Below are 26,490 nucleotides of genomic sequence, written 5' to 3' on the forward strand. Positions count from 1 at the left end.
GAAAGAATTGAATCATTTATGATATAGGTGAGAAGATAGTGGATAAAAAATAATAAGTTTAAGAGACTTTGGTTCATTTAAATTACAATTATAGGCTAACTTTCTAAAATTACAAACTACGATTCTTAGTTATAGCCCTCCCCCTTCCTAACTTCCAGGTGGTATGTCGGATTCAGGGCAAAGCCGGCATTATGCTCTGAGAATTAATGATTCCATCTCGCTTTATTTTTACATGATCGCAATTTTAAAGATTAAGTTTTTTCAATTAGATGGCTCACCTTATATTTGCTATAAAATTAATAATGATATTTTATATATATTTTGGACATTTTTAATGTAGATAGAACAATATAATAATAAAATTCTCAGGTGACGACATATAATCGGAAAAATAGAAAAATGAAAATAAATGACACTTACGCCTCTTGCTATAATTGAATTGATAATAATTTTTTAAAAAAAGTGTATTCTTTCATAAAATTAATACACTTTTTAATATAGAGTTAACCAATCAAAATACAAGTAAACTATCAAGTAATCTTTTTTTTGAATAACATATTTTGGTATTTTAAATTAGGAAAAATTCTTGTTTTAGATATATTATTTCTCTTTGTTTTATATATATATTTAGAATTAGCGTCAATGTGTTTATTCCAGCTATGTGTTTTTTTTCAAGTTTAAATCATTTTTTGTGCGTGTTTTTAAAAATTTTAAAATATGATTTTGCCTGAAATGTATGCCGTCATGTTTGGAATACCTATACTCTGAATTTCAGACAATTTTTATACATTTAAACTTAATATAATTTATATTAGATTTTACATATACTATTATAAATAATTCTAAGGTTAAGAGCAAAATTGTCTATAATTCAAAAGATATAGGTTATTCCAAACATGATGGAATGTATTTTCGGTAAAATCCGATTTATTTAAAAAAACGCTCTCAAAAAATGATTTAAAGTTGTAAAAATAACACATTGCGGAAAAAAGACATTGACGTTTAACATATATAATTTTGGGTAATTTGATGCGAAAAAGAAAATAAATGTATAAGACCCACTTTGGAAAATTAAAAATGCATTAGGTTTAGCCCTTGAATTTCCACAATTAAATATGATTAAAGGAAAATTAATAATAATAATATTCCTAATAATAATATGACAAATTAGAATAATAATAAATTCACTTTTAAAAATTACCTCTGCCTCTACTACAACTTGGATATGATAAAGTATTTTTTAAAAAAAATTTATTTAAAATCAGTGTGGTGAATGTTTAAAGAAGAATATATTTTGAGGAATTATATAATCTAATTTTACTAAATTCATAAGCGTAGCTGCGTGCTAAAGTATTTAGAAAATTTTCTAACCTAGTTATCCCTTCCACTCCCCCCTCCCCACTTCACCCTTTCTCCACCACTTCCAACCAAAAAAGTAAATGAAATAAATGATAAGTATTAATTAAAAATACATTCGACAAAGATTAGTATATATTTTTTTTTCATTTAACATTTTTTCCGTGGAAAGGAAAAAAAATGAAAGAAGAGAGTTTAAAGTTAGAAATCGCCATTTTAGACGATTTTTACCCCCGCTAAAAAACGGTTGAACCTAATGAGAAAACTAGAATATTAGCCTAGGGAGGGGTTTCTTTGCTCTTAAAAATATAGCTAATGAATATTTAACCTAGCATCCAATGACATATAATACCTAGACTGACGATGCATTCATTAAAAGTGTACATCAATGAAAAACAGCTGTGGACGCCATTTTGATTACCTTTATCGTTAAAATTTTTAACGAGAGGCCAAAATATTCCTATGTCTGACGCAAACTTTGTTAAAGAATTGCCTGATCATCGAGATAATAAGGAAGCAAGTTATCAATTTTATAGTAGTTTTTAACATTAGAATAATTATTTTATGAGTGTTACCGAAATGGCGTGTCCAGCTGATTTGCATTCAACCACGCTTAATGCATTATTATGAATGCATCGTAAGTCTAAGTATTACTATATATCGTTACTCGCACCTTAATACTTGGCGGAGTTTTTATCGGCGCGCGCAAATAGACATGATTGGCCAATTTTTAGCCATTTATAACCTTTATAACTCTAGATAGAGATTACTGCCCAGGAATTATATCAAATACAATATAATAAAAAAAATTATTTATTTTATAATTTTTAGATTGTGGATAAGACGTGGGTGGAATGCCAGGATAAGGGGAGAAGGGGGTTATATAAGCCAAGTCATCCATAATTTTTGTTCTCACTCGCACTCTTCGCTACGTCTTATGACCAGTATAACCATTAATATATTAGAGAAAGTAGCGGCTTATTTTGAGTCGATTTTTAAGCTAACCTCAATATTTCATCCATAAAAATATTACGCAACCCTCAAGATTTTGTTCATAGAAGGAACAAAGGTCTAGACATATATTATCGAAATTTCGAGTCAGGCTATATTTTTCTGGCTAAAATATTGAATTAGCTGTTTTTTAAAAAATCGGCTCAAAACGAGCCGTTTAACAACACTAGGGGAATCATTAAAAATAGAAGATAATGATATATATGTCGTATGGGGATATGGAATCCGTGGGGATTCAGGATCTCTCAATTTTAAATCATTTGATTTTATGGGAATTGTATTTCGGCATGTCTAGAGTACCCAAACTGTAAATTTCAACCAATTTTGCAATGAACTTTAGAACTACACCAAATTTATATTAATTTTTATATGGATTTTTCATATTAATTAAAAAAAAATAACAAAATGTCTCTGGGTGAAATTAACTGAAATTTATTGCTAGAATACATTTCCGGTTATATAATTTTTTAAAATTGCTCTCGGTTAAGGATTTAAAATCAAGAGATTCCAAATCTCCATACGATATATATATATTTTTTTTAAAAAAATAATTCTTACCGGCTACATAAGATATGGCAAGAATTACTACAAACTTTATCATTTTTTGATTATTTTATTCTTTTAAAAAATAAATTTAGAAAATTTAAGAAAATGAAAATTAATATCTTTTTTAAATTTATAAAAATTTATATTTTTTATAAATGTATAATGTAGTTTGTTGTTAATTTACACGTTTATAAGATGAATTTATTGAAAAAAAAAATTAATATTGCATATTTATTATTTACATACACAAAGTGAAATAATAATAAATATAATAAATTTATACCCCCCCCCCCCAAAAAAAACAACAAACAAATTATATGCTCTACAATTTAGTCACTTCCGGTCCACACCTATCCCAAATCGAATATTAATATTTCCAAAAAAATCTAATACCGATATATTATTATTTAATTACGTGATTCAAAGAATTTTTCGAAGCCTGAAATATATAAATACTATTTTCAATTCCAGTCTCGCCATTAATTTGAGCGCGGAGGGATATACCAATGAGAGGGAAAAACTAATATGGCCGCCAATATATTTTTTTTTAATATTTGGATATTATTTTAATATATTTATTTATTTGAGAATAAAAAATAAAATAATTATAAACTTAATCTGCGCGAGTTAATTGTTTCACGAATTTGTGGGGCGCATCTTATTTAATCTTAAATTATTTATCAATTCACTCGAGAAATCAATTTAGCTAATATGTCTTAAACCCCCTGTCTAAGAGATACGAATTGAATCAGTGTATTTTATATGGTTGCTAACATTAGTGTTATTTAAAAAAGTCGATTCGGGTCGATTTTTTACTATTTTCTTTCTTTCTTTTCTTTCTTTTTTCTTTGCTAAACCCTCATTATTTATGAAATTAACAAATTACTCTTCGAGTAGTTATTATATTAATTGTCCATTTTTTTTGTATGTAAGTATCAAAAAATGAAACTTAAATTTTAACTGTTCAATCTTTTTCGTTTAAATTTTTTTTTTATAGTAGGTATCCCAGTAAATGATTAAGGTAATTTATATATATATATATTTAAACTTATATAAAATTGTCAAGAAATCTCTAAAAAATTTATGTTGTTTATAATGGTTTAATCTGTTTTTAAGATTATTTATAAAATATAAATTATTACATTTATTATATATATTTTTTTTAAACACAAGTTTGAAGATTAATTAATTTTTTAATTTATTTAAATTATTTTATAACCTTATTAATTAAATATAATCAGTTAATTGGGCCTATTTAATTATCCGGCATTTTGATGGAATTTCTATTTTTTTAATCTTTCAATCTTATTTTTTCCATCAGAGTGAATTCTCGACGATTGTTTCATTAAGAGGATTTATTAAATTAAAGGATTTTGTTACCTTAATTATCCAAAATAATTATCGGCATTCAAAATATATACCACAAAGAGGAAAATTAAAATTTAATATTACATTACACTATCCAAGTTTAACTATACCACATCATAAATTAGAAATATTTTTAAAATCCTTAAAATCGAATCATAATAATCAAATTAAAATTTTAGTATATATTTTTAAATCCGAATATGAAAATTAAAAATTTTAGATTTTTATTAATTTTTGTTTTTATAAACGACGGGATTAACTGGATTAGCAATACGGAATTCAAGTTTCCGGTTCCAAGGCAACGAAATAACAACTAATTAAAAATCTAAATAAATTTGTTGTTAAAAATTAGTTTAATGTTTTATTGAAAAAAAAAATCAAATAAAATTATAAGTTAAACAATTTATAATTTGTATTATTATATTATAATATATTATCTCTTATAATAATTTGCTGATGTGAGACTTATTATTGGACTTACACATTATTTTACAGAAAAATTTTATATATATTTTTTATATAATTTATGTACTTTGTTTTTAAAAACAAAAAATATACTAAATAAAATTTATGCTAACACTGGCATTAAATTATGTTGGAAGAAATTTGTATAAAATTAATTGGTCCACGTTCTTGTGTTTCCCAAACTATACTCGTAATCTATTTTTATGATATTTTCATATTCAAAATTTAAAAATCAATATTAATATGAATAAACAAAGTAATAATTGGGAATTGAATAATTATTATCATACTTATAATTATTCCATTCAATCAAAATAATGATAAATTTTGAAGTTTCATTATATTATAATTCAAAGCAAAGAAAGATAAAATATTCCTTTTAAACTCAAGGTTAAAATTGCAATAAATATGTCAAATAAGCCTTAATAAATTCAGGATTGAAGCTCAATTTGATCTACAGATTTTAAATGATGCTTTGTTGCAAATAATGACATCATCTCAAAATAAGTTTAAAATTTTTTTTATAACAAGTTATATAAAACCGATCAAAGAATTTTTCGTAGCCTGAAATATATAAATACTATTTTCAATTCCAGCCTTGCCATTAATTTGGGCGCGGAGGGATATACCAATGCGAGGGGGAAAACTAATATGGCCACCAATATATTTTTTTTAAATATTTGGTGGATATTATTTTAATTTTTTATTTATTTGAGAATTAAAATTTTTTTTATAAATTTAATCTTAGCGAGTCATTGGCGTACGCAGCGAAAGGGGGGGGGCAGAGGGGAAAATCCCCCCCTCCAAAGCCAAAAAATGCAGATGCCGGATATATTTTTCAAAAATATTATTGTTAATATTCATTTATATTTTATTATATTTATTCATACATCGTTCTTTTTAAATTTTTATATTATTACCTTTTTCATTTACTAATTTATTTTATCAATTAATAATTTCATTTTAAAGTTTTCCTTGGCATAATATATATCTATTATTTTTAAATTTCCTGGTATTATATTTTTTAAATACTGAAGATAGTGAAAATCATACCAAAAAGCAAAAAAGTATGGTATAATAATTTAATAAAATTTTAATTTTAAAATATTTTTAGCAATTAAAGCCCCTCCCATAATAGCAAATAATGAAAGAATTGTTGAAAGAATAATTGAGAGTCAGGATATAGAGCCATCCATCTAAAGGTTAGTTATTCTAAAAATACATTTGGGCAGTTTTATAATAACTTAGCTGGTATTATTTAATAAATAATAATTTTAGATATTCAATTTAGTAAAAGAATGAGATTGCAACAATGTGCAGCAAAAATTTTTTTAAAAATAATTTTAATTTACATCTCAATATTTAGACATAAACTTAATACTAAAATCTTTATACAAAACTGGAATACAATGATCATCCATATGATATAGCCAATTTTTTAGATAAAGTTAATATTAGCCTAGAAGAAAGACATATACTTTTTAAAAAGGTATATATTGAAGATACCTATGATAAATATTTTATTTAATAATAGATTTATATTCCACCCCTCAATTTTCAATATCCCCAAACTTTATGTGTTAATCGAAAGTTAAAATTTCAAAATAGCTATTTTACTAGATGGTTATGGCTAGCATACTCCATTCAAGATAGTGGAGCTTATTGCAAGATATGTGTCCTTTTGGACCACGATATGCTGGCAGAAATTTAGTTAAGCTTAACACTCTTGTTAAGACTCCTTTCAACAAATACAAAGATGCGGGGGAAATTTTTGAAAATCATCAGAAAACCTATCACAAAAGCTGTGAACTGATGATTTCGTCAAAAGAATCAATTCAAAAGGGGGATATGATTCCCATTTCATCACTTACTGATAAAAACAGGGTATTCTCTCCTTTGAGAAGATTAAAAACGTACCGAAGAAGTACAACTTCTGAAAGTAGATTGAATGGTCTCGCCCTTTTGAATATTTGAAAAATTAGCTCAATCCCAACGAAGATTGGATTTAACATTATAAAAATATAATGTTTCTATAATATTTTTTTGTGCAATCATTTTTTAATGTCTTATATATTTTTCTTTTACATAAAAAAATATAATTATTCATATTTCCAACATTTAAATTTTTTATACTTTATATATAAATTTTAAGAGCTCAAAAAAATTTAAATTTCTATTATGGGTTATTTATTTTATAGTCATTCATATCCTGGTTATGTCCACTTAATATTTTATAATTCAGATTTATTTAAAGTATTAATATGCCGCCGGTTATATCCGTTTAATATTTTTTAATTAAAATTTATTTTTATATACCTGTTTATATATTTAATTTTTTATAATTCATATTAATTTAAATTTTGTATATTAGAAATAGTTATTAGTCCTAATAAATTTATGCTTGATATTTTAAAATAACAACAATTTTATTTAAAAAATTTTAATTATCCCCCTCCTTCTATACCAATTCCTGCGCATGAGCATGGATCCTAGTGTATAATTTTCTATTCCATATTTTTAAAAACAAAATAGGGGGGTTCGATTTTATCGGTGGAATGAATGGTACAAATGCAAATAATAGAATATCAAGATTAAAAAACTATATTAATCGAACTAGAATATTAAAATTGAACATCTTGCTTCACCAGAAGTTAAATAATATATATATATATTAAAATTTTATTCTTTTAGGGTAAATCGAAATTCAATTGATATGAATTAAATCTCTAAATATCTATATTAATCATTTATGACTTTCACTAAGGTGTTTAAGCTTAAAATCAGCCACCTCCCAGCCTTAAAGTAATCAAATTATACTGTAGTTCTCGGGTATAGACTTTTGTTTTGCCCAGATAAAAATGAGGAATAACTAGCTTAGCTCTGTTAAATCTTCTACGTCAGAAGGCATAAGAGCTATAAATCACGTATCACATATAAATTAAGTTGGATGAAAAATTTAAAATGAGGAGCCCTCACGTTTGTGGGCAAGCCCCGTGTACCTGTAGGCACAACAGTCCGGTGAACTGTTATTTAAACGTCCATAGAACGGTTGGGCAAAACAAAAGTCTATACCCTAGAACTAGTGTTAATAAATGGCTCAATTTGAGCCGATTTTTAAAAACGGCTAACTCAATATTTTATCCTGAATAATATTATGCAAATCTAAAGATTCTGCTTATAGATGGCACATAGGATTGAACTTCTATTGGCTAAATCTCTACGCTTAGGCAATATTTTCCTGGCTATAATGTTGAGTTAGCCGTTTTTAAAAATCGGCTCAAACCGAGCCCTTTAACAACACTACGAGAACTTCAATATAATTTAATTATTTTAAGGGTGGGAGGTGGTTAATTTTAAGTTAAAATTCCTTAGTGTAAGTCTTAAATTATTAATATCGATATTGAGGGATTTAATGTTCATATAAATTGAATTTAGATTTATCCTAAAAGAACAAAATTTAATATATATAATTTAACTTCTGTTCAATTTTAATATTTTAAAATCGATTAATATGGCTTTTAAACTTGATATTCTTATTATTTGCATTTGTATCATCCACTTGCACTGGAAAAAACCCAATAATATATTCAAATTAAAACATAAAATCCAAATAAGTGAATGAGTCTAAAACAAAGAATTGAAAATCATTGAATGAATGGGTTTTTTATTTATTTTTCAACTCTTATTTTTCTCTTTTTCTAGCCGTCACCATATATAAAAAAGAGTTTATATGAAAAAGAGTTTATATGAAATAAATAAAAAAATAAATAGAAAACGCTTAAAAAATGAAGTTAATATGAAGAAAATATTGAATGAAGGAATAAAATTGATAATCACTGAATGAATGGGTTTTTTATTTATTTTTAAACTCTTATTTTTCTCTTTTTCTAATCGTCACCTCATATATTTCCATATATGAAAAAGAGTTTGTATGAATTAATTAAAAATATATATAGAAAACGCTTAAAAAATGAAGTTAATATGAAGAAAATATTGAATGAAAGAATAAAAAAATTGTATCAAAATTTATAAAAAAAATGAAATACTCATTTCAACTCTCTCACAAAAATAGTTCGAACATTTATTTTGCGAATATAAAATATAGAATAACAAGAAAACAATGAATTATTGAGGTAACTTGACAAAGACTTACGCAGATTCCAATAGCAATTATAGGTATGCCATATATGCACTATCCTCCTGATCCTAAATCCCGGAAAAAGATCTAGTATTGGATAAGCATCGAAAGCAATCTAATATGGCTGGCCAGTTCACAAGATGTAACCGATTATTAATGAATCCCAATAACTGTCCTAATTTTTTTTATAGAGATACAATATGATAAAATTAGGAAAATATAGGATTTTCGGTCCTTGGATTACTACCTTTCGTACTATTATCACATAGTATATATGTGTTAGCGTCAATGTGTTATTTTTTCAACTTTAAATCAATATTTTGGGCACTTTTTTAAAAAATATTAAAATTTGACTTTACCGGATATTCACCATGTGTCTTAACCTATGAATTTCAGCCTTTTTCTATGAAACCTTCAAACTTAATATAATTAATATTCATTTTTCCATAGATTTTTTATTTAAAATGACTCAAGGTTATACGGAAAAATTGTCTAGAATTCATAAATATAGGTATTCTAAACATGTTGGAAAATATTTCCGGTTAAATCAGATTTTTAAATTTAAAAAAACGCCCTTAAAAAATTAATTCAAGGTGAAAAAAATAACACATTGTCCGAAAAAACACATTGAGGCTAACATGTTATCAGGAATAATGTATCAGCAATCCAATTGTTCTATTCCAGGAGCATAGGCAAAGCCAAGATTTTCCTAAGGGGAGGGGGGGGGGAATTAGAAAATTACTGGGGGCTTCGCCCCCAGACCCCATTTTGAACGGGCCTTTGACCCGCTTTTGCCCGGCCTTAGGCCGGGTTACCTTAGTCTATATAAAGTCATAAAATATTTTTACAAAATAGGAGGTTAATTTTAATAAAAAAAATAAACCTGGAACAAATATGAATAATATTTTTATTAGTTTATATAAAATATAATAAATTACTTGTATATACATTAATATAAAAGCATGGTAATAATTTATTCCAAACAAGTATTAGAAATTTATTTATAAAAAGTAAGTAGACATATAGTTGATATTCCTCTATTATATAGAATTAGTTATAAATACTGGGTAAATTTTCACTTTTACAGACATATTTGACAGTTAGAGAATATATTACAGTTAATATTTTAACAAATTTTACTAATCAATGCTCTTGATAATAAATATAGCAACAGTTGCCATCTATTTATTTTATATAAAAAATGATATTAAAATTAATCTTCACATTATTCATCTCACAATGTCTTTAAAAGATATTTTCTGATTTCCTTATCAATATTTTATAATTTTCTGTAAAATATATAATTCGCTATATTGGGAAAAATTACTTGATTGTCATATGATAATTGATAAAATAAGATATACTATAAATCTACGACATATAATATACCACTGTTTGTATTGTGCTTTAATTTTTTTATTTAATTTATGATTTAGTTTTATCAATGGTTTTATAATTATATTTTACTTTTATTAAGATAAATAAATTAAAATTACTCACTTTATAAAAAATTATATTTGATATATTATTATTTAGTAATTTTATGGATCTATTATTAATAATTATAATACATTTCACTTTTGTCTTAAGACTTATCTTTGGCTTATATTCCATTTCTTAAAAAGCATTTTTGGTTCACTTTTTTTATATATAAATGCCTTTTTCCAAGAATGTATAAATTATGATGAATAGTTTTATAAAAAAATATCAACTTTTACATTCTTTCTTACAAATTATTGTTTAAAATATATACATACATTTTTGGGACTCAGGGAGTGTGGGGGGAGGAATAGGGGGACATTTTTGATTAGCTTAAAATGATATTCACAAAAATTGATTTATTTCTAATGGGAGGGGGGGGGGGCTGGCTACGCCTATGTCCAGGAGGGATATTGGAATTTGTATTTAAATTGCTCTAAAATAAAATTTAGATATGCATTGTATTTTTCAGGTCACTGTCTAGACCTAATATTCTTGCTAAGAGCCTATGTTCCCCGTAAATCTTTACATTTATCCTATAAGTATGCATGAAAATTTTTGTTCACTGTGATAAGCGAATACTTGTTTTCAGAAACGGTAAGTCTTCCGGTTGCATATTTTTTTTCCCCTATAAAAGGGCTAAATAAAACGTTCGTGGTAGATAAGCAAGTATAATCACTTGCCATAGTACAATCTTCAACAGATTGTTTATATATCGCAGAAAGAGAGATAGGGCCAGCCAACCCAATCCAAATACACATACTACTAATAGTTAATAGGTGAGAGGGGTCGAATGGTAATCAGTTATAAACTTTTCTCTCTTAAGTTGAGCATGTAAACTTCTCTGATATTCAGGCGATTTCAACTTCGGGATAACAAGGTTATACATCTACTTAGATTACCTATTTTCCTTTTATTTATTTTTTATTGGATTTTCATTTCCTTTTTAATTATTTTTCTCTTCCTCCTACTCCTATTTCCTCTTTCTCCTTACCTCTAACCTTATCTGTCTCTAAATTATGGCTGGGTTAGGATTGATTTAACTTAAGCCTCCTTCTCCATACAATTTTTTTTTAATTTCCTTAGGCTTAGAGTTAGCAAAAATTAAGGTTAATATTAAAATTTTAAGGGCAGAGTTTGAATTACGGTAACAATTGCGGTCAAAATTAAAATCTATAAGATCATTTCCTCTCCTTCTTTTCCCAATCTTATTCCCCCTTCCTTTTCCCCTCTATCTAATTTTAAGGATAGGATTGATGTTAGAATCATGATAAGAGTTAGAATAAGGATGGTACAATTTTAGGTAAGATTTAGTCAGTGTTATTTCTAAGCTTAGAGTTATGGCTACTAGACCAGGAATATGATTAGGATTAGGGTTATCCTTTGGTGCTAGGTCAATACAATCATTTGATCTTATTATAATTTTGACAATCATACGTATAATCCTCATCTCTTCTTCTGGTTAATAAAATTCACTTTAACGGTGTCTAGTATGATGTTAATAAAGATAAGGAGGAGGGGGGGGGGGAAGTCTAATGGATATCTTATTCAAAAAATAATTTAAAAACTTATTTAAAAAATTTTTTTCTTTTTTATCTTAAAAACTATTTTGATAATTTTTTTAAAGAAGAAAGATTTTTGATAAAATTTTACCTTAATTTTCGTGATTGGTAAATTTCAATAATATTAACAAAACTTTTCCTATTTTCTATAGCCGAACTGAAACCATCACGAAAAGAACACACTAAGAAAGAATATTTAGATATTTCATTTATGGAGAGATTTTTATAGATTATAATATTTCGTATGTTGTCTTCGATTGTCTAGAATTGTATTTTAATAAAACTGCCCTCTCTTGTGAGGAAAACATTTCTCCTGATTCTAAAAACTGTATACTCACATTCTCAGAGTTGGGCAGTTCCTCCAGAAAAAGAAACTAGATGCAGATTCATTATAAATATATGGGTCTTAGATACAGATACTAGTATTTTAATGATAGTATCTTAAATATAAGATACTTTTATAAAATTATCATTAGTAAATTATAATAGTTTATAAAATACAATTTTTATTATTTATTGGTGAAGAACATAACATACGAATATAATATGAATAATCACAATAATTAATAAAATATTTAATGACGGGTTTATAATAATCAGCTATTTTAATTAGTTTTAGCCCATTCATAACATTGAGAGGGAAAGGAGACTGTATTTTTTAATGGGAATAGAAATATTAGTTTTTAAAATAGTATTTAAAATAGATTAAATCAAATCATTATTTATTAAGATAAAAATTTTTCAACTATTTTATCATTAAGCCTTATATATTCATCATCATAGGGAAAAATTTCCTGAATCTTTTGCACATACCATTTTGAACAGCTTAATAAAGGTAAACAATATGTCAAACTTTAATTTTTTTAAGTTAATCTAAGTTCCTTTTAAGCATAAATAGTATGGGCACTAATTCTCCATAAATTTTACTACTCTGCTCTTTTATTAGTTTGTCTAATGCAATTGCTACAGGACTTAAAACCTTAATACAATATAAAAAATATCAGCTTCATTAAAAATGGGGCAATCAATAGTTTCAAATAATAAATTTAAATGTCATTTATATTTTAACAGTCAAGTCATACTAACGTATAAACTATTCCAACTAGTTATGCATGGAAATTTTAGATGATTACTACTGTTATCTCCCTTATCTTTTCAGAATATTTGGGCCTTCCACATGCATTCCATGATTTTGTAAATTTCCCCACTACTATAGAGAATCCTATCAAGATTCCTTGAGTTTAAAATTGCTGAAAGACTATCTCTCACTTGATGTGCCTGGGTAATATTATTTTAAAAATTTCATCTAAAGATAAACATTAAAAATAATTTTTGTTTAAAAATCTATATTAACCATATTGATTTCATTTAATTCTGATATACATCTTCAAAACTATTTTCAAGATCAATTAATTTTACACCATATTCAGTAAACGTCTTAACAAAATTGAATGTATTATCCGTCACAATAGCAATTAGTTTATCAGAAATCCCATACTCTCTACAGATTTCTTCCAATCTCTGTAATTTTATCAAATGAATGCGTTCCGAGTATTTTTCTACATGCCAAGGTTCTTGATTGCTTTTCAAGGGTTTCTCGTGTAATCTTTAAAATAAAAATAATATATTACACAGTGCTGTCATTCCCATAAAACTACAGGTTTTTGTAGAACACAAAAGGTATATGATTGAGCCTTTAAAATACTTTTTAAAGTATTTATCTGATTCTCAAAAATTTTCTCTATTCTTTTTTTGCAAAGATCTCCTCCAAGATTTCTTTCAACTTATCAATTTTATTTTATGTAATTATTGGTTTTTGAATATATTAATGGCAATAAATGAAGCTAATATACTGGGGTGAATAAAATTAAATTTCTTACGGTGGTGGAGCTTTCTGGTTTTCCTCTCTGCCCTTTTAGATATAACGTATATTGCGTATAAACAGCGTCTACAAAACAGAACATGCTGGCGCTACTAAATCTATACCCTACTTAGCGTCTACATGACAGACATTTACTGGATGCAAAACACTCTCAAAAATCTATACCTATCCCCGTAAAAATTTTTGCCGCCTTCAGAGGCATTTCTACATTATTAAATATACCTTTTTAATAAAAATTGTACTCCCTTAATAAATTTTACAAAAAATCTTAAATGATTACTGTTCTACTGCCAACTATCAAAAATTTGTGAATGTAAAAGAGTTGTAATTTATAACGCGAATTCAATTAAAACTCCCTCCTTTACAATGAATGCATTGTAGTATATTGTTTGCCACGAATATGAGTTTACAGATAGAATATTTAACCCTTTTAAATTATATTTAAATGGCAAAAAATTATCCAGAAATAGTTTTATTTGGAAAATAATATCTATGAGTGGGTGCCATATATAGATTTGGTAGATGTTTAGCAATATCGTTGTATAATAGGTCTATATATAAAATATAATTTTCACAGCGATAAATTATAGATAACCCTTCATTAAATTTATCCTAACTTTAGTCCATCACCCTTAAATCCTACTACCCACCCCCTCAAAAAAATTTGGATGCAAACTATTCCTACCTCCCCCTTATGTAGATGGCCCCTACCCTATAAAGACCTCAGAATTCGCTAAACCATGATGCTATAGTGATATTAATAAAAAGAATCTTTTAAGCTTATTTATAATTTCACAACAAAATTTTATTTTAAATCTTTGCCTATTTGGGCTGGAAAAAAACTATTAATTTTTTATTGTTGATAATCACTGTTGTAAAAGTAGTGTGGCGCGTTTTTTATAGCGGTAGCTTTAGCGCGCTGCTTTAAAATAAATGGCGATATCTGGCTACTAATATAGAGAGTAGCGAATACACATAAAAAAAATTATTAAAATATATTTATATAATTAATTTTTAAAATCATAATCTTTTTATATTATTTAATTGTGAAATTTTTATTTAAAAATCTGCATGATAAATCTAGTTTTCAAAATAATTTAAAGTGTCGAGTCGAAGGTAGAGATTAATATTAGATAATATAGGTATACAGATCGTATAGACAAAGTAATTTCCCTGGAAAAAATTTTCCTGAATTCCTTAATATTTTAATCTCGATAAAAAAAAATTAACACAGGGTATAAATTTCATTATAAAATGTGCCGGAAGGTTTTATCATTAAAAAAAAACTAGTAGCTTCAACAAAGAATTAGAAGTAATATTAAACAAATTTTAGTAACAATTTGTAATCCATTCCTTACTCTTTAAAATAAAATTTGAATCAAAGCTGTATCTATAATAGTTTTTGAAGTGAGTATATTTGATAGTTGATTTACTGGCCCATTCCGAACATGGTATGTTTCAAACTGGCCATAAGATATTATTTATGAATTATATCATAAATTAAAAATAAATGATTAATAATATATTTTTATTTTTATCATCAGATTCAATATTTTATAAACTTATATCTGGACGTTAAAAATGTTTAAAATTATTCTCTCGTCTATTTATATATTTTATCAAAACATGCTAAAAAAGGAATACTTATTTCAATCTTTTCACATTTTAACCAATTTTGAGAGAGAGGTTCAATATATAAAATGTTAAAGGATGATGGCCTGGCCAGTCAGCAAACATGGCCATTTAAGCCACTTATCTCCTACATAATTTTTATTCTAACTATTACTATTATAATTTTAGAATGACCCCAGCTACATCCAAAAAAAATACATCTAGTTTAGATGATTTTGTAATAATACTATAGAAAATCTTTTAGACGCATTTTTTCAAATTTAAAACTAATCAAATTAATATTTTTGATAATTTTTCTTATAATATGTATATATTGGATTTAATACCGCAATAGCCCTCAGGTGCTTGTGATGAAAGATTATTTAGTTATAGATTTTATAATTTTGATCGACGCACTAGATGGTCACAATATGGAAATGTTAATATTATCGATATAAAAAATAAATAAATTATATATATATATATAATATTTAAAATTTTAGTCATATTTTAGTAGTTAAATAGCGCGATAACTTTTGTGAAAAAATATGGGTAGTGATAGCAGGCTACTTTTAAAAATGAGCTTTTAACAACACTGGTGGTTATCAACTTGTTGTTATAAGCCACGAAACCTGTATAAATTATTAAATTATATTTAAGGTATAATAATGCTATCTTTTTCATAATTTAGTTGATAAATTACTTTATTTTCGTAAAAATTAAATATAATTGTATTAAAATGATTATAAATAATTATATTGCCGCGAAGAACCAGATTAAGTGTGTCCAAAGTCAAAATTTTTTTTTAAAATTAATTAATTTATTATTGAAATTTACGATCGTGACATTTATTTTTTTTCAAATTTAAAAAAATATAAGAACGAATAATTATAATTTTAAAGAGCCATATTTAGCCCGATTTTTTAAAAATCTATTATTTTATTACATTTTAATTAATGAATGTTATAGAATTATAGAATAAAAATTAATACGGTATATATTGCACTAAGAAATATAAGTAAAACAAACTAAATTATGTTAAATATTTTAAAAATAGTGCGAAAAAGATACTTTGCTTATTAATTGATATTTTGAATATTTAGATGTCAAGGCAAAATGTGTTATAATATCTTCCAAAAAGATCAATTTTGATGGATATAAATATAAATAGATCTGAAAAAGTAGACCCGGTTCGGGCCTATTCGCAACATCTTATGCACGATGGAGACTTTAGATCTTATCACAGCCGACTCTAAGAGAACAAATCGGTTGTCAATAATCACCTAGCAGATGAACTTACTTCTTCATGTAACATATTTCAAATCTAACGCATAAAAATTTTATCTCCTTTGATGAAAATAAAAGAAATAAATATTCATTCACAACCACTTCTATGCGAAACACCAATCCTGTAAAAGAAATATCACCGCATATATCTGTTATTAAAAGAAAATTTGTTTCGGGTTGGGTCGGGCCTAATATTTTTTAAAAAAAATTCGGGCCGAGCTTTGGAATTTTTTTTAATAAATCTTAATTTATCAATTTAAGTTTTGAATTTTTTTAAGTAAAATAAAAATATTTGATTTTATTTATAGAAAATACGCCATATAACATTATATCTTATATTTTGAGTAATTATAAAAATTAATTTTTATATTTAAATAAATTTCGGGCCGGGCCAGGCTTGAAAAATTAGGCCCCGATTGCAGGTCACTAATAAATATTCTCAAAAAAAATTTGCAATAATCTGCATTGGAGTTTGGTTATTTTTACCTTTGCTCATAGCTTCTTTGGGTTGAACAGGAAAGTAGAAAAGGTTAATAAATTATTATAAATTTAGATTTTCAATGTGGCAGAAAATATAATCTGGTCTTGCTAATTATTAAATAAAGAGATAGTCCTAATCCCAGCCAGGCCCAGCCTTGGCAGTATTTTAAGTTTTTTTAAATATACTCGGGTGGGGTCGGACAATATATTTTAAAACCAAATTCGCCATTATATATTTTTAAAAAAAATCCGGGCAGGGTTTGAAAACATAAAAATTCAGGCTGAGTCGGGCCTAAATATTTTTTTAAAAAAATCAGGGCCTGGCCAGGCCATACAAATGGTACCTCTGCAGGTTTCTGGTAAAAATTTGTTTATTACCTGTGAAAATTTAGGCTAACGATTTATTTTATTCTTAACTTGCAATATATATAAATTACATCTTTATCAAAAGTTGGCAATATTTCAATATCTCATTCCTCATCATAATTCATTCCCTCTTCAAGTTATTATATAAAGCTGATTTAAATTAAATACCTCCATCTATGCAATTTCAGCATATCACTCCAATTGAGCATTAGTGAATGATATAATTTGGGGATCTTCAACTTTGGATGTTGGCTAATTATTAAATAAAGAGTATTTGATTAATATTTGTTTACCTGTGAAAATCTTTATTTTTTAATATAAAATTTTAGGCAAACGATTTATTTTATTCCTAACTTGCAATATATATAAATTACATCTTTATCAAAAGTTGGCAATATTTCAATATCTCACTCCTCATCATAATTCATTCCCCTTTCAAGTTATTATATAAAGCTCATTTAAATTAAATACCTCGCATCTATGCAATATCAGCATATCACTCCAATTGGGCATTGGTGGATGATATAATTTGATCTTCAATAACTTTGGATAAGGACATAATTAGAATGAGCTTACCTATTTGAATTTTCAATAATAAAATTTAAAGTATTTTGCTAAAGTTTAATATTAAAGGATGTATTACATCAGCGTTGCTATAGAGGGGTGCGGAGTGACTAGAGTCCTCTAAAAAAATTTGAATTTTTTTTTCTTATACGACTAAAAAAAATAGGAAGAGATGATTTTAGATAAATTTTGAAACATAATTTAAAAAAAAAAAAATTGAGTACCCCTCCCCCCCTTTCCTTGAGATTGTAAAGGTTAGGTGGCACCACTGTATTTATTATATTCTTAACTAATATATAGGATGGGACTGAAATTATTCATATATGTTAACCTCAGTACTTATAGAAAAATTACCAAATAAGAGCAATATCAATACTACTTTACGTGTGAAATTGTAAAATATTAATTTAATGGTTAAAAAAAATAAAATAAATAAACTTAAAATTCAAAAAGGAAATTTTTTTTATATTTTTCATTATTTGTTAATTGACAGATCTCTTTTCTTTAATTAACATCTGTCAGAATAAAATCAAAGATAATCATCGCAATCGTATCAATTATTGGATTTAAATGGATAATAATTCAAGTTAAAAAACTACCCTCCAAAAATATAATACTTATACCTCCAAAAATCAATATCCACCTCCCAAAGTTACCCGCCAAAGTGCCAATATATTTTAGAGGCATTTGTCTCTTACCCCCCCCCCCCCTCTCCATGCCTAAATGGCATCTCAATTATATTATAAGATAAAATTATCATATAAATAATATCCTTCACTATGTTCATCAAAATTTGTAAAGGAGTTTGTTGAATCCTTTATCATTTTTTGTTTTGTTTTGTACAGATACATTCAGTATGTACATTCTATTTTTTGACTAGAATTTCATTTAAAATATTTTTTCATCGATAATTTTAAGATTGTGATTTGAATTAAAGGGAATTTATTCCATCATTTTACTTTCACTACCCCATGAGTATTAATCGTCTACATAAAATTGGTAATGATATTATATCGAGTTACATTTATGCGTTTTATCCTGCAATGTGTTATTTTTTCAACTTTATCATTTATTGAGCGTGTTTTTATAAATTTTAAAATGTGATTTTGCCTGAAATATATTCTATCATGTTTACGCCTATCTTATGGAGTGTAGAAAATTCATTTATAATTTATATAAAATAAAATATATGGAAAATCTAATATAAATTATATTAAGTTTAAAAATTCTTGGAAAAGTTTGTGAGATTCATGAGGTAGGTATTACAAACATGATGGAATACATTTCCAGTAAAATCAAATTTTTAAATTTTAGAAAACGCGCTCAATTTTATTTTTATAAAAAATAACACATTGCAGGAAAATAAAACATTTACGCTTAAACATATAAAATATATTCTTTACCTAAATCGTTTTGGTGTTGTTATTTTCTATCTAACTATCTTACTGTGAATTTTTCAGCTAATTTTGGTCGCCACATACATTTAAAATATGACGGATAAGCAAATAGGTTCTTAAATTTTTTAAATATGAATAATAAAAAGGATCTGTATCTGTATTCTTTTGTCAAGAAAATGAAAAAAAAAATACAAGTTTTTTTGTAGAATAAAGGATTTTAGATCCAGATTCAAGTTATCTTATTAAAAAGTTTATAAAAATGCTGAGTTACAAGGTACAAAGGATCTTGTATCTTAGATACAAGTATTCGCGGTACTGTCCAACTCTGCATATTTTGATAACGATTAATTTCGCGTACGGTCGTACTCACATTTCGGTGACGACAACCTTAATTTAGAAGGTTTTTTTAAAAAAAACGACGATCCCTACATTTACAGTTAGCGCGAAGTCGCGATGAAGTTATCCAAAAAATAATATAAAATTATAATATTTATTATTAAATATTTTGTATTCTTCGCTAATTCGAATCAAATTTTAGCCAAAAAAAGTTTTCTAGACTTGATCCAGCTAAGCCTTTCTGCTATCTCTACATGCAAAATTATAGATAATATAATATTATTTATTTTGGCTAAAATCTTGATTTCGTTTCGCTGTTTTATAAAAAAAAGCACCTAAATCTAGGTTTTTGGGACAAACCCTATTTATATCATTTTTGCATAATGAGCTATGATAACAATAAATTATTTTTTTTTTAATTATCCCCTTACCCTACATTTATTTTGTATTTTGAAAAGAAAATATGTAATATTGAAAAGTTAATCTCATTTGTGTTAAATTTCTTATTTCGTATATTATACGAAATTATATCTTCTCTTGTATAATAAAATAATAAAAGGCTTTCACATATTGTGTCATTATTTTTATCATCTAATTTGGAACAGAGCATACGATTAAATACGATAACTGAACATTTGCATTTGTCGCAGCAGCTTAGCAATGTGCCCTCGCCGTAGCAGCATTAGCGTGATGCCTTCATGGGTTCTCAAATTTTTAATGTTATTTGTTTATTTTTGTATTCATATAAAAGCATGAAAATTTATCTTTATTTTTATAAGTTGTAAACTTTGCGACTATACAATTAAATTGGTGCTTCTAGTGTAGTATTTATTATATCCTGATATACACATCATTATTTTGATTTATAAAAACATTATATGTATTCTATTATATTTTTTTTTAAAAATTTTTTGACATATTTATTATCAAAAACCTTTTTTTTTCTCTACCTTGAATTATGTTTTCAAAACAACCTGAGTTTTATTCCATTTATTACAAAATTTTCCCAATTTCGAATATCTAAGAACTTTATAGACATTCTCTCTATAAGCAGGGTTGAAAATTATGTTCAGATAAAATGTTACGGATATGTATGTATACTCTAATATGGTTCCCCCCGCAAGGGATAAGTCACTTTCCCCAGTTTTCAGGGTTTCGTAGAAGTTGGACTTCAAAACGTATATGGATAAAGGGAATAATAAAACTACGCATTGAAACATAAATATAGTCAACATTCGAATGCTTAGCTTATACTCTAACTCCATCTTCTTCATTTTACGTTGACTATGAGAAACATTTTTGGAGTCGATTACCTTGGAACCTACTTTAGAACTCTTTTTCGAAATTTGGCCTTTGCGCATGGTATCTAGAACATATTTACCTCGTCGGCAATTATCAGATTTGACATCGGCGATTTTATTTAATGGCTTCATATGCGCGGCAAAACTAGATTTACTAATACGGCTATCAGGGAGTTCTTCTTTCAATTCTGATACAATCGATATAGGAGCGCTAATATTCTTAAATTGCGGGAGCACAGCCGCGTTATTTATGTTCATTGATGAGGTTTCTTTTAAATTCGAGATCTCATTATTTAGTCTCCACTGGAATGCCGATCTTTTGTGTTTGAGGGAAAAATAATTTAACACTAGGATGATTCCCATAGGCACGAACAGCGTAAAAATCTCCGTAAAGAAATCTAAAACGATCCACCCAACTTTTTCCTCTTTCGATTCGTAGGGCGTGTATGTCCGGGTATAAACAATATTCGGATGAAACCCGCATAAATTTTTGAGTATCAAGAGTTGATACCACCAGGCCGAGGGTATGTACCAAGCTAGGCAATATAAAAAGCAAATCGCTATCATTATTTTAATTTTACGGCGAGTAAAATTGCGCTTATAATAATAGGGATACACCAGGGCGATCATCTGGGAGATGCCGAATATCACGTAAACGCCAAAGGAAAAATTGAAAAAGGTTTTCGCGAAAACGAAATGATAATGAACCATGTAGGCGTTCCATGGTAGGCGATACCTAAAACTGTCAAAATCATATTCCGTTGCCAGGTCTAAAATCGGGTAGAATAACATGAAAATATAGTTGACAAGGTTAACGGCGTGAAACACTCGCGTTAAATATACTCGTATATACATTATATTATTTCTCATGGCGCAGTACAATCCCAAGGAATTCCCAATTACGCCGAGTATTAGTATGATAGGGGCTAAATATTGGAATAACCTTCTAATTACAACTTTGGATTTTACACTCTTGAAAAGGGTACAATTAAAATTAGTTCCGTTCAATTTAAGAATATAAGAATCATTTTCATAGAAGATTTGGGACATAATAAATTTTTATTTGGTTTTATATACAATTATATCCGAAAACTATAAGGTTATTTATTTTAATAAATTTTTTTTTTAATAAGATGGATAAATTTAAAAATTTTATAAAAATTCCTTTCTACATAGGAAACGAATAAGATTTAAAATAATTTTCTATCAAAATCAATAAATTAAAATTTTTTTTTAAAAAAAATTACAATTATCAATCAGGAGAAATCAAGGTAAAAAAAAAATTGTTATTGTTTAATTTTATAAAAAAAATAATATTATTCTTGATAAATGTATTTAAATAATGGTATTGCTAATTTAAGTTGAAGAACTTCAGTTAATGATAGCATATTTGTAAATACCTCGCCAGTTACTTCCTAGGATCAAGTATGACCCATAATAATAATATTAAACAGGAACTTTATTTAAATTTTATCACGTACAAAAAAAATTTATTATAAATATTTATTATAAAAATAATACTTATAAACCAAAAAAAAGTCACTTTTATAAGGAAAATAAAAAGCGCTAATATAAATTCGAAAAGTAAAAAAAAAAAAGAACGTTTTTGAGACAAGGAGTTGTATTAGTTTTACCTTACATAATTGGGGATAAAATCTACCTCCCTATACTTTACCTCTGGATTCAGGGGGATCTCCGAAACCTAAATATCTAAATAATATTTATTGAGGGGGGGGTACTTTAGGGGGGTATTCTGCTTCTATCCCTCAAAAAGTGTAGGGGTCACTGGGTTAACCGTTATAATATTTTGAACCATAGCCAAACCATTATAAAATATCAAAAGGGGAGAATTAATCTCTTATAAAAATTTTCAACCCGGTTCATAACGGCTTTAAAAAATTTTTATAATAATTTTTTTACAAGTAATCCAAAAGTATGAAAAAACCCCTGATTAAAATAAAACACAAAAACCATATATTTTACTATTAACGAAATTAAATCAAAACAAAACAAAAGAGATGTATTTACAGGGTAGGTAAATATAATTAGTGTTGTTAAACGGCTCGTTTTGAGCTGATTTTTAAAAACGGCTAACACACTAATTCATCCAGAATAATATTACGCAAACCTGAAGATTTTCTTTGTAGAAGGAACAAAGATTTGGACATCTATTAGAGAAATCTCAAGGCTTAGGCAATATTTTTCAGGCTAAAATATTGGGTTAGCCGTTTTTAAAAATCGGCACAAAATGAGCCGTTTAAAAACACTAAATATAATACAGGAAGTTAATATAATATAAAGCAAAAAAAATTAAAAAGATGTAACCATACGTTTTTTTAATATTTTTACAATAATATTCAAAAAATAAATGACGATCAAATATATAATATATAACAAAGCAGATTTAAAAAAATATACATTAAAAAATTGGATATTTTAATTTTCGTTTATTTCTTTATGTATTCCAATTTTCTGTATTCCTTTAAAATATATTTCAATCATTGATTTCAATATAAATCATATTTTTATAGATTTACCTTAATTCAATGGTTGTCCTCGATAACCAATCTCCAAATATCGATGCATCTTATTATAATAACTTGAAAAGTCATAAGTAGTAAATTCATTAAGAATTGATGATACATTATAAACGATTTCCTTTCTTGTATTTGGTCAGGGATTGATTGACCTATATTTGTTTTTTTTCAATACCCCAATAAATTTTTCTATTGGATTTAGTTGTGGCGAATAGGGTGGCAAATATTCTGATCGCTCTTTAAAAACTATCAATGAGGTGGCTTTTATGGATCGATGCATTGTCCACAACAATAACTGCATCAATTGGTTATGATATTAATAAATTCTATCATGTATTCTCAAAATAGTAGACTATTATAAGGGTCCATCGATGATGCGATAAAGTATCACACCTTCGATTCCCATACATAATATACTTAAATTTTTACCCTTAGATGGTGGGACTTTAACAGTTGGCTTAACGTTGTATGGTGTCCAGGCGGAAACAGGTACAACATGTAAATTTATGCCCGTCTAGTCTAAGAAAAATATTCTTTCTTTGGCTATATTCAATATTTTTATACAATAAATTTGGCGTGTATTGACTGTGCCAGGTATGTTCCTCCTATCAGGTTTCTTTCCTGCACGTTTGGACCATCCATTTTTTTTAATATGAAATTATTATATTTATCAATGTATCAATAGCAAAATTAAAAATAAAATGTATCAGCTAAGCACATATTGTTTCATTCTTTTATTTTTTTTGTTATTATATTAACTTACCCTGTAAAAAAACAAAAGAGGGGTAAAAAATTAGATTAAAATAAAATATGAACTAACATATTCAATAGTAATTAAGCTGATTCAATAGTGAATATGAATCAAATGGATTAATGTATAGTGTTTAAATCGAATTATTTAGGAAAACATATCTGGTGGGCGCTACGCCACAAAATGGTTCCCGAAAAATATAAAAGAATAGTATTTGGGCCATACAACAATGGTCTGTAGCACAACAGGTACTTCAGCAGGTTTCACAATAGCCAAGGAGTTCATCAAGGGTCGGCTCTAAGCCCACTTCTCTTCATATAGATGTATTAGCACAGTCTATACTGTTGTAATTGTTGAAAAAAAGAAGAAATAAATTTAATATAATACATAAGATGTCAGTTATTTTCTGACAGGGTATTAAGTTTTCCTTGGGGGAAGAAGAGGAGATGATAATGACGGGGGGTATTTCATTGTTAGGAAAAACCCCTAGTGGGAAATGGGAAAATATTGAATAAGATGTCAGCTGTGAACCTTTGGGAGATGAAGAAATGGATAATAATTATATTAAATTTTGGTATATTTTTTTGTGTTAATGTATAGAGATTGTTGTTGATGTTTTTAATAAATAAATTTGAGTCTTATTATTATGAAATTATGGTTTGTTTTGTGTTATGGGATATGGTTTGATATAGAAGTTTTAGAAATTGGTGCACGATGACTATAGGATAGTTTCGATTCCAGGGTTATTCGGTATTTTAAAGGTAAAAACAAAATTTTTGTATAAATATTATATGAAAAATTTTAACCATGCAATGTACTAAAAACTATACAGATACGTGAGTTTAAAAATTTTTATACTTTTATATTTAACTTTAAAAAAATGTAAGATTGAAAGTAGGTAATGAGTATTAGGCAGAAATATGGAAATAAGATCAGGAATTTAAGACAGTAATATTTGGTATATTATCTTATGTCTAGATGTATATGGTACATCTAATTTTGATCATTATTTGGTATGCCTTAAAACTCATTGAATGGTGTTATAGGTATTCCGTCATAGGAAGCTGAAAGACCTCATGAACAGCATGACAGAAAGGATTGTTAAATATTTAAATATGTGAAATTTATGAAAATATATATGGATATAGACTTTTGTAATAAAGTGTGTATTATTTAATTATGCATTTTGGGTTTGTAAAGGGATGAATATGTATGGGATAATTTATTATTAATTAATGTTAATATATTGCATAGGTAACATATGATATATTTAACTATGAATTATTATTTATAATGTTAATATATTGTATAGGTAACATATGATATATTTAATTATGAATGAGAATTTGAAGGAATTGAAGTATGATGAAGTCAGAATAATATCTATAATGTTAGATGTGGATAGTTATTTTGATTTAGTGTCTGCATTTAGTGTATATATAAATTGGATAGGAATTTATATGATACATTAGATGGTGTATAATATTTATTTTTTTTCAAATTATGAAATCTTTATATTTAATATATATTTTTTTTTTAAATTATAAATTTTTATAAGAAGTTTTATTTGCAATTATTATATTATTTGTGTGGTATGCAATGATGTGAAGGGAAAATATTTTTACAGATAAGGTCAGCCCGTGTTGAGGGGTATGCCTTGAGGTGAAAATATTGTTTAGTTTGCATACTGGGGAAAGTTTTTTTTTTGTAAATTTATGCTGCATAATACATTTTTTTTTATCTTTTTAATAATTTTATAACACATCACATTTTACTATTTAATTATGAACATATTTTTAAAGAAAAGACTCAAATTATTTTATATTGTGAAGGTATATTAAAAATTCTTTACATATATACCATATAGCCCATTATATTATCAATTTTTGTTACTTTGCATTCTACATTTTTGTGAATTTGTGCTAATTGTGATGACAGAGTTAGGTAGAAATGGTATATTTTTCTTAGGATACTGAGAATTCCTAGATGGAAAATATTGTATTTTCTACATATTATATATTTGTTCCTTCATATATAATATTAAATGTATTTA

The sequence above is a fragment of the Gordionus sp. m RMFG-2023 genome, chromosome 1, assembly GCF_954871325.1.
Source record: "Gordionus sp. m RMFG-2023 chromosome 1, tfGorSpeb1-WG-v2, whole genome shotgun sequence".
In the NCBI taxonomy this organism is placed as follows: Eukaryota; Metazoa; Nematomorpha; class Gordioida; order Chordodea; family Parachordodidae; genus Gordionus; species Gordionus sp. m RMFG-2023.